Source organism: Carettochelys insculpta, unplaced genomic scaffold (genome assembly GCF_033958435.1).
Source record: "Carettochelys insculpta isolate YL-2023 unplaced genomic scaffold, ASM3395843v1 scaffold_0039, whole genome shotgun sequence".
NCBI classification, from domain to species: Eukaryota; Metazoa; Chordata; order Testudines; family Carettochelyidae; genus Carettochelys; species Carettochelys insculpta.
In genome coordinates, this window is record NW_027439076.1 from 169,455 (window position 1) to 178,240 (window position 8,786).

An 8,786-nucleotide genomic window follows, 5' to 3' on the forward strand; every position below is an offset into this window, starting at 1 on the left:
TGCCTCTCCTATTCGAACCCACCGTTATGCCCAATACCGGGCTCTCCATTTTTCAAGTCGTCCTTCCTCTGGCAAATAAGCCCGGAGACCTGGAACTTCCACTGGGGGAACCTTCTGGAGCAGATTCCCTTTGGGCTGAATCTTCCCATACAATTCCTCCTTGGTGACCTTCTGCGCCCAGCCTATTCTCAGCATCCTGCTCCAACAACTCCTCTCCAACGCCACGAACCTTCTCGCTGAAACTTGCCTTTTCACCCACCTCTCCCAGACGGACAACATGCTGCTGAGCGCTCCGCTTTCTGCCTTTCGCTTTGCCAGATCTGATCCGTCGCCTTCAAACTCGCTCTTGCTTTCACGCTCCTAGGCGCTAGTTTCTTCTTCCAGTCCACATCATACGTTCCGCCCCTAGCCGGATGCGTGAACTTCTCTACGTTGTCTCCTTCGAGCCCCTCGCCGCTGATCTTCCTCCCTATTTCCTTATCGCCAATTACCAAGCGATGGTCAGAATGGGCCCGTGCCCTTTCCCTTCCCCGCTTAGCGCCTGCACCCTTCTCCCTAGCTTCTCTTCATCTTCTTCCACGATGACTACCTCACCCGCCGACCGCAACTTGGTGTTTTTCTTGACCTGCACAGATAGCCCTTCTCCCTCTTCCTTGATCTTGTCCATCGCTCTCTCGAGGGGGCGTGATGAACTCGCACGGCGCTAGGGGAGCGCCTTCTCTCGTACCTCTCCTCCTTCTAAACCAACTTCCCATCTCTGCGCGCATGCTCGCCGCTGCCGCCTCACCCTCCTCCGTATCCTCCAGCAACCGTATCAGTCTGCCGTCCACTCCGGACGACCCCAACACCTGACGAGTGACTTTCTCATCTCTCCTGTCAAACGCCTTCCGAGAAGGGACGAGGCGACTGTCGACGTGCCGGTCCTTTCGTCCAGCTCTCTGCGCTCTCAGGCTCGCTTGCCATATCGGCTGTCTGCTCCTTCTATCTTTCCCGAGTCCCGCTTGCTCGTCCGCCAGCAGTTCCTCGCGCTGCGCTCTCCATCTCGCCTTCGGTATCCTTGTCAGCCCCTCGGGTACATGGCCGGTTAGGGCACTCGTCGTCTTGTTCTTGCAGTCGGATGCGCTTGCTTTCTTGTGTCTTGTCACTGGCTCTTGGGGTGCTAGGCAGCTCTGCTTGGCCCTGAGGGGCACGGGATGTGGCGCCCCCTTCACTCTGCCCTTGGCCCGCCTGGCTGTGCGCTGGCTCAGCCGGGAGGGGACTCAGGCTTGGGCGGCATGGCCGCGCTTCCCTGGCAAGGCATGAGACAGGGATGACGTTCTTCGATTGTCACAGGGAGAGACACATCGTTGCCGCAACTCCTCTGTCTGCACCAAATCTTGGACCAAGTGGCTGAAGGAAGCGGGAGAGGAAAGAGCCTGACGATTTGCTGACTTTCTTGCCACTCCTTCCAGGCACGTCTCATTTTTGGAGCTGAAGTTCTGAGTTTTGGCTGCGGACAAGCGCTTCAAAGGTTTGCTTCCGGCCGACTTGGCAGGGCTTGGCTGACTTTTTCTTTGCACAAGCCTGCTGCTCAAGCGACTGGCAAAGGCCTCCAGAGGTGCCAGTCCCCTTCTGAGGAATTTTGCTGGGAACGTTGAGATGAGCATGTAAACAATGGCTGCTCGCTCCGAAGGACTGTGTCATGCGTGGAGAAACTCCTTCGTGGAACCTCCTTTCACACAAGGAAAACGAGGCAGTTCCCTCCACACGAGCTCGAGAGCTGGAGGAAGGCCCTGTCTGGGCTTCCACATTGCTCTTCATTCCAGCTCCTGTCTCGTGGAAGCTCTGTGCTCTCAACTGAGCCCAAAAGATCTTCGGAGCCACGCTAAATGAGGAGGAGGAGGAGGAGGAGGAGGAGGAGGTCAGAGACCTGTTTAGCAAGCGGGCTGTTTACTCTGTCTGTTCTACAAGCCTGCACCAAAATCCTTGCAATTGGGGTCTCTCATTTGTTGGCTGGAACCGTTTGACTGTCGACCTTTTCTCCCGCTCTTTTATGTGAAGAACGCTGTGCAGTTTAGATGGTGAAGGACTGGCCCAGCATGCTCTTCTGGGGAAGAGGCCAGAAGGGAAGGCTGGTGGTGGTGGCGGCGGCGGCAAAAGGAGGGGGGTTGCAGTAAGACAGGGGCAGACAGCATCAGGCACCTAACCGCGCCGCCTCCGGGTGGGCTCGAACCACCATCCTTTCGGTTAACAGCCGAACGCGCTGACCCATTGCGCCACAGAGACACCTGCGGGCAGCTTGCGCCACCTCCGAGCACAGTGCTCGCCTTGCCGTCAGGCAATCGGTGCAGGAGAAGCACCAGGCTGCCCGCTGGGTCCCAGCACCTGCGCTGAGCAGAGTGGCGCAGCGGGAGCGTGCTGGGCCCATAACCCAGAGGTCGATGGATCGAAACCATTCTCTGCTAGCCCTGCCTCTCGTGGCCTTTTGATTCAGGCTGAAGCCCACAGGCGGCCAAGACTCTTGCCCCAGCGCTGGGCACTGCAGGCGAGCAAACAGGACGCGGGAGTGACCCTCCTTCGTCTGCGTGAGCCACAAGAGGCTTTGAAGCCAGGTGGTCTCCTGCCAGAGGCTACTTTTGCTCAATGCCCTTGCCTCCTGAGGACTTGTGGGGTGTGCCCATTCTTCCATAGCAGCCCCTAGAATGGAGGCGGAGGGAGCACACGGCTCTCAGCCTCAGCGTGGTGCGCAAGGAACGTGCATCTCTCTCGACGTGTCCTTGCTTTACGTGCGTGTCGCTTGCCTAAGAAAGGTGGGAAGAAAGAGGAGGTTGACGGAAACCAGTGGACTCTGGCCATCCTGCGCATGGGCAATTGGAAAGAGAAGGTCTGATGGGACGCGCGTGGAAGCCCAGGGGGCGGCCTGTGACCGGCGGCACACAGCTTGTCAAGCACTGCCCGAGGCCCTGAAGTGGTGTGGCTGCTTGCCCACAAGTCAAGCGCACCCGTGAGAGATGAAGGCCTCCCGTCTCCCTCTCCGTCTCCGTCGCCGTCTCCGTCTCCGTCTCCTCAAGCGTCGTGAAGCAAGAGAGCTTCCTCATCCCCTTTTCCCACGCAGAAGGGGGAGCGGCTGCACAGGGAGTGCACCAAGGAGGGAGGCTCTGGGAGCTCGAGGCCAGAAAGGGGAAGCACAGGCCCTCTTTCTGCCCATTTTCCATCAGGGCTCCTTTGGCATGCCAAGGGCACGCCACCATCGGCTCGATTGGTGGGCTCTTTCGCCCCGCCTGTCCAATGCCATTCATTTGCGTGCCATTGGTCCTGACACGTGCCCGTGATGGCCTGCTGGAAAGTCAAGGGCTGATGTGCGAGAGGTCGCAGCCTCCTGGCTCCCTGGCCGGCCCGAAGCATCACTGGTTGCCGGCTCTCTTTTCCTGCCCAGAAAGGTGGGCGGGCCCCTGCTGAGGGAACACACCAGGGAGGCTCTTGCCATCGTCCTCATCAACCATGGGCTCAGCGCCCGTTGGTGTCCAATGCCCGTCTCACTAGCGCCTTCCATCTTTCCCTCTCGAGCGTGGAGCGCCCTGCTTGCTGTAGACGAGCTCCGTGCCAAGCTGATCCATCGGCTCCCTGTTCTCTCTGGGCTCTGCCTCTCCTATTCGAACCCACCGTTATGCCCAATACCGGGCTCTCCATTTTTCAAGTCGTCCTTCCTCTGGCAAATAAGCCCGGAGACCTGGAACTTCCACTGGGGGAACCTTCTGGAGCAGATTCCCTTTGGGCTGAATCTTCCCATACAATTCCTCCTTGGTGACCTTCTGCGCCCAGCCTATTCTCAGCATCCTGCTCCAACAACTCCTCTCCAACGCCACGAACCTTCTCGCTGAAACTTGCCTTTTCACCCACCTCTCCCAGACGGACAACATGCTGCTGAGCGCTCCGCTTTCTGCCTTTCGCTTTGCCAGATCTGATCCGTCGCCTTCAAACTCGCTCTTGCTTTCACGCTCCTAGGCGCTAGTTTCTTCTTCCAGTCCACATCATACGTTACGCCCCTAGCCGGATGCGTGAACTTCTCTACGTTGTCTCCTTCGAGCCCCTCGCCGCTGATCTTCCTCCCTATTTCCTTATCGCCAATTACCAAGCGATGGTCAGAATGGGCCCGTGCCCTTTCCCTTCCCCGCTTAGCGCCTGCACCCTTCTCCCTAGCTTCTCTTCATCTTCTTCCACGATGACTACCTCACCCGCCGACCGCAACTTGGTGTTTTTCTTGACCTGCACAGATAGCCCTTCTCCCTCTTCCTTGATCTTGTCCATCGCTCTCTCGAGGGGGCGTGATGAACTCGCACGGCGCTAGGGGAGCGCCTTCTCTCGTACCTCTCCTCCTTCTAAACCAACTTCCCATCTCTGCGCGCATGCTCGCCGCTGCCGCCTCACCCTCCTCCGTATCCTCCAGCAACCGTATCAGTCTGCCGTCCACTCCGGACGACCCCAACACCTGACGAGTGACTTTCTCATCTCTCCTGTCAAACGCCTTCCGAGAAGGGACGAGGCGACTGTCGACGTGCCGGTCCTTTCGTCCAGCTCTCTGCGCTCTCAGGCTCGCTTGCCATATCGGCTGTCTGCTCCTTCTATCTTTCCCGAGTCCCGCTTGCTCGTCCGCCAGCAGTTCCTCGCGCTGCGCTCTCCATCTCGCCTTCGGTATCCTTGTCAGCCCCTCGGGTACATGGCCGGTTAGGGCACTCGTCGTCTTGTTCTTGCAGTCGGATGCGCTTGCTTTCTTGTGTCTTGTCACTGGCTCTTGGGGTGCTAGGCAGCTCTGCTTGGCCCTGAGGGGCACGGGATGTGGCGCCCCCTTCACTCTGCCCTTGGCCCGCCTGGCTGTGCGCTGGCTCAGCCGGGAGGGGACTCAGGCTTGGGCGGCATGGCCGCGCTTCCCTGGCAAGGCATGAGACAGGGATGACGTTCTTCGATTGTCACAGGGAGAGACACATCGTTGCCGCAACTCCTCTGTCTGCACCAAATCTTGGACCAAGTGGCTGAAGGAAGCGGGAGAGGAAAGAGCCTGACGATTTGCTGACTTTCTTGCCACTCCTTCCAGGCACGTCTCATTTTTGGAGCTGAAGTTCTGAGTTTTGGCTGCGGACAAGCGCTTCAAAGGTTTGCTTCCGGCCGACTTGGCAGGGCTTGGCTGACTTTTTCTTTGCACAAGCCTGCTGCTCAAGCGACTGGCAAAGGCCTCCAGAGGTGCCAGTCCCCTTCTGAGGAATTTTGCTGGGAACGTTGAGATGAGCATGTAAACAATGGCTGCTCGCTCCGAAGGACTGTGTCATGCGTGGAGAAACTCCTTCGTGGAACCTCCTTTCACACAAGGAAAACGAGGCAGTTCCCTCCACACGAGCTCGAGAGCTGGAGGAAGGCCCTGTCTGGGCTTCCACATTGCTCTTCATTCCAGCTCCTGTCTCGTGGAAGCTCTGTGCTCTCAACTGAGCCCAAAAGATCTTCGGAGCCACGCTAAATGAGGAGGAGGAGGTCAGAGACCTGTTTAGCAAGCGGGCTGTTTACTCTGTCTGTTCTACAAGCCTGCACCAAAATCCTTGCAATTGGGGTCTCTCATTTGTTGGCTGGAACCGTTTGACTGTCGACCTTTTCTCCCGCTCTTTTATGTGAAGAACGCTGTGCAGTTTAGATGGTGAAGGACTGGCCCAGCATGCTCTTCTGGGGAAGAGGCCAGAAGGGAAGGCTGGTGATGGTGGCGGCGGCAAAAGGAGGGGGGTTGCAGTAAGACAGGGGCAGACAGCATCAGGCACCTAACCGCGCCGCCTCCGGGTGGGCTCGAACCACCATCCTTGCGGTTAACAGCCGAACGCGCTGACCCATTGCGCCACAGAGACACCTGCGGGCAGCTTGCGCCACCTCCGAGCACAGTGCTCGCCTTGCCGTCAGGCAATCGGTGCAGGAGAAGCACCAGGCTGCCCGCTGGGCCCCAGCCCATACCCTGAGCAGAGTGGCGCAGCGGGAGCGTGCTGCGCCCATAACACAGAGGTCGATAGATCGAAACCATTCTCTGCTAGCCCTGCCTCTCGTGGCCTTTTGATTCAGGCTGAAGCCCACAGGCGGCCAAGACTCTTGCCCCAGCGCTGGGCACTGCAGGCGAGCAAACAGGACGCGGGAGTGACCCTCCTTCGTCTGCGTGAGCCACAAGAGGCTTTGAAGCCAGGTGGTCTCCTGCCAGAGGCTACTTTTGCTCAATGCCCTTGCCTCCTGAGGACTTGTGGGGTGTGCCCATTCTTCCATAGCAGCCCCTAGAATGGAGGCGGAGGGAGCACACGGCTCTCAGCCTCAGCGTGGTGCGCAAGGAACGTGCATCTCTCTCGACGTGTCCTTGCTTTACGTGCGTGTCGCTTGCCTAAGAAAGGTGGGAAGAAAGAGGAGGTTGACGGAAACCAGTGGACTCTGGCCATCCTGCGCATGGGCAATTGGAAAGAGAAGGTCTGATGGGACGCGCGTGGAAGCCCAGGGGGCGGCCTGTGACCGGCGGCACACAGCTTGTCAAGCACTGCCCGAGGCCCTGAAGTGGTGTGGCTGCTTGCCCACAAGTCAAGCGCACCCGTGAGAGATGAAGGCCTCCCGTCTCCCTCTCCGTCTCCGTCGCCGTCTCCGTCTCCGTCTCCTCAAGCGTCGTGAAGCAAGAGAGCTTCCTCATCCCCTTTTCCCACGCAGAAGGGGGAGCGGCTGCACAGGGAGTGCACCAAGGAGGGAGGCTCTGGGAGCTCGAGGCCAGAAAGGGGAAGCACAGGCCCTCTTTCTGCCCATTTTCCATCAGGGCTCCTTTGGCATGCCAAGGGCACGCCACCATCGGCTCGATTGGTGGGCTCTTTCGCCCCGCCTGTCCAATGCCATTCATTTGCGTGCCATTGGTCCTGACACGTGCCCGTGATGGCCTGCTGGAAAGTCAAGGGCTGATGTGCGAGAGGTCGCAGCCTCCTGGCTCCCTGGCCGGCCCGAAGCATCACTGGTTGCCGGCTCTCTTTTCCTGCCCAGAAAGGTGGGCGGGCCCCTGCTGAGGGAACACACCAGGGAGGCTCTTGCCATCGTCCTCATCAACCATGGGCTCAGCGCCCGTTGGTGTCCAATGCCCGTCTCACTAGCGCCTTCCATCTTTCCCTCTCGAGCGTGGAGCGCCCTGCTTGCTGTAGACGAGCTCCGTGCCAAGCTGATCCATCGGCTCCCTGTTCTCTCTGGGCTCTGCCTCTCCTATTCGAACCCACCGTTATGCCCAATACCGGGCTCTCCATTTTTCAAGTCGTCCTTCCTCTGGCAAATAAGCCCGGAGACCTGGAACTTCCACTGGGGGAACCTTCTGGAGCAGATTCCCTTTGGGCTGAATCTTCCCATACAATTCCTCCTTGGTGACCTTCTGCGCCCAGCCTATTCTCAGCATCCTGCTCCAACAACTCCTCTCCAACGCCACGAACCTTCTCGCTGAAACTTGCCTTTTCACCCACCTCTCCCAGACGGACAACATGCTGCTGAGCGCTCCGCTTTCTGCCTTTCGCTTTGCCAGATCTGATCCGTCGCCTTCAAACTCGCTCTTGCTTTCACGCTCCTAGGCGCTAGTTTCTTCTTCCAGTCCACATCATACGTTACGCCCCTAGCCGGATGCGTGAACTTCTCTACGTTGTCTCCTTCGAGCCCCTCGCCGCTGATCTTCCTCCCTATTTCCTTATCGCCAATTACCAAGCGATGGTCAGAATGGGCCCGTGCCCTTTCCCTTCCCCGCTTAGCGCCTGCACCCTTCTCCCTAGCTTCTCTTCATCTTCTTCCACGATGACTACCTCACCCGCCGACCGCAACTTGGTGTTTTTCTTGACCTGCACAGATAGCCCTTCTCCCTCTTCCTTGATCTTGTCCATCGCTCTCTCGAGGGGGCGTGATGAACTCGCACGGCGCTAGGGGAGCGCCTTCTCTCGTACCTCTCCTCCTTCTAAACCAACTTCCCATCTCTGCGCGCATGCTCGCCGCTGCCGCCTCACCCTCCTCCGTATCCTCCAGCAACCGTATCAGTCTGCCGTCCACTCCGGACGACCCCAACACCTGACGAGTGACTTTCTCATCTCTCCTGTCAAACGCCTTCCGAGAAGGGACGAGGCGACTGTCGACGTGCCGGTCCTTTCGTCCAGCTCTCTGCGCTCTCAGGCTCGCTTGCCATATCGGCTGTCTGCTCCTTCTATCTTTCCCGAGTCCCGCTTGCTCGTCCGCCAGCAGTTCCTCGCGCTGCGCTCTCCATCTCGCCTTCGGTATCCTTGTCAGCCCCTCGGGTACATGGCCGGTTAGGGCACTCGTCGTCTTGTTCTTGCAGTCGGATGCGCTTGCTTTCTTGTGTCTTGTCACTGGCTCTTGGGGTGCTAGGCAGCTCTGCTTGGCCCTGAGGGGCACGGGATGTGGCGCCCCCTTCACTCTGCCCTTGGCCCGCCTGGCTGTGCGCTGGCTCAGCCGGGAGGGGACTCAGGCTTGGGCGGCATGGCCGCGCTTCCCTGGCAAGGCATGAGACAGGGATGACGTTCTTCGATTGTCACAGGGAGAGACACATCGTTGCCGCAACTCCTCTGTCTGCACCAAATCTTGGACCAAGTGGCTGAAGGAAGCGGGAGAGGAAAGAGCCTGACGATTTGCTGACTTTCTTGCCACTCCTTCCAGGCACGTCTCATTTTTGGAGCTGAAGTTCTGAGTTTTGGCTGCGGACAAGCGCTTCAAAGGTTTGCTTCCGGCCGACTTGGCAGGGCTTGGCTGACTTTTTCTTTGCACAAGCCTGC

The 8,786-nt window shown here is 58.7% G+C and overlaps 1 non-coding gene across 1 annotated transcript; it reads right to left on the reverse strand.

Moving 5' to 3' along the window:
* Positions 1-2,191: 2,191 nt before the first annotated feature.
* On the reverse strand, positions 2,192-2,265 carry TRNAN-GUU (transfer RNA asparagine (anticodon GUU)). The gene has a single exon. It is a non-coding gene; the product is annotated as a tRNA-Asn (tRNA).
* Positions 2,266-8,786: the final 6,521 nt, after the last annotated feature.